Raw genomic sequence first — 1,738 nt, 5'->3', positions numbered from 1 at the left:
TCGTGGCACGTCGTACAAGTTCGCTCTATTGAACTAGTCTATAATCAGGTCATCTTGGGAGATTGTGCATAACTCTTCCTTGAAGAATCCAATTTGGATCAGACTGGTGGCATTGGAAAGAGGACACAAAGGGTTACTACAGGTCCCAATTTCAAAACTTAAAGATCTGAAAGTACATAGTTACAGTCATTTCAAGATCGAGCTTCTAAAATAAAAAAAAGCAAGATGAAGAAGTTTGATGGCAAGGATCCGGTAAATTGGATACTTCAGATGGAGCAATATTTTGATCTACATGGTGTACCATTGTTACAAAAGGTATGTATAGCATCTTCATATTTAGAACCGGATCAATTTTTATGGTATGAAGGGCTTTGTTCTTGTAAACAACTTGTTACGTGGTCAATTTTCACGGAGGAAATGATAACACATTATGATGATACAAAGAGCAACACCTTCTTTAGATCAACACCACAACAGATTGGCTCACAAAAACACCCTCATTATTAAGCCATCTCTTTGGCTTGAATTCCATGCAGTCTCTACCCCAGATGCCTTCCACTTTAGCCATAGTTGTATTATGAATTTATTGCATCTTTATCATTGCAACAATCACAGGACTATGGATTCATTGCAAGGTTCAACGAATAAATAAGGAACATGGTAAACCTTACATACATGATTAACCAGTTTCAGTCTGTAACGATATAAAATGGATTCCGCCACATGCTTCATCTGCAAATATGCAAAATCTCTCCCCATACACATTCGAGGGCCTCCATGGAATACAGGATATTTGTAAACAAAATGGTTCGCAAAAACACCCTCATCATTAGGTCATCTCTTTGGCTTGAACTCCATGTATTCTCTGCCCTAGATGCGAGTCCCCTGCCATGGAGACCACACAGTAAAAGTCCTGGATCTCACAGGGAAACTCATTTCTTGTGAAAACTGAGGGTACTGTATTTGAGCTCCAACATTCTATTTTCCCTTCTTCCTAGGGAGCTCGGGAATTGCACACAGCTCGAATATCTGGATCCCTGCCAGATCAATCTGCATGGCCCCATTCCCCTGGAGGTGGGTCGACTCACAAATCTCTCAGACTTGTCCCTTTATTCTAACTTTCTCACCGGAACCACTCCTCCCTCTAGTTTTGCGCTTCCGTTGTTAGAGGATATTTACTTGAACCAAAACAACTTGACTGGAGAAATTTCATCAAATATTGGAAATCTCACTGCGCTCTTCAGCTTATGGTTAGAAGAAAATAAATTATCAGAGACAATACCCGCTTCCATAACAAATTGTCGTCACCTCTCAAATTTGTATCTCCATCACAATCAACTGCATGGAAAACTGCCAGCAAGTTTAGGCAGGCTACAAAGCTTGGCACACCTCTAACTTACCAATAATATGTCTGAAGGCCCTATACCAAAACAACTTGCAATGAGCAGCGACAGTCTTATTTAGGTTGATCTATTGAATAAACGTTTCAATGGAGAAATACCATGGGAATTGGGCAACTGGAGCGGTATTTCAATCACTTCATTTTACCAAAATCAACTCACAGGACGCATACCCTCATGAAAATAAATCCCAAGAGAGTATTGTTGACGTCTCTACTTGAGAAAACCCCTGTGATCGGTCAAAGAATTACATCCCTGAATATTTTCACCTGGGAGCAAATATTTCAGAATTGAAATGAGAGAATTCATTTCTTTACGCCGATGTCTTTCAGTCATTT

The 1,738-nt window shown here is 39.9% G+C and overlaps 1 pseudogene; it reads left to right on the top strand.

The window, feature by feature from the left end:
- The first annotated feature begins 874 nt into the window (after window positions 1-874).
- On the top strand, window positions 875-1,464 carry LOC149169651 (uncharacterized; annotated as a pseudogene).
- The last annotated feature ends 274 nt before the right edge of the window (window positions 1,465-1,738 follow it).

Source organism: Pinus tabuliformis, chromosome 4_2 (assembly GCF_031772625.1).
Source record: "Pinus tabuliformis cultivar Carrire ecotype Pingquan chromosome 4_2, CPIR1, whole genome shotgun sequence".
NCBI classification, from domain to species: domain Eukaryota; kingdom Viridiplantae; phylum Streptophyta; class Pinopsida; order Pinales; family Pinaceae; genus Pinus; species Pinus tabuliformis.
Note: the sequence above shows the minus strand (reverse complement) of the source record. Positions and strands in the feature narration are given on the sequence as shown.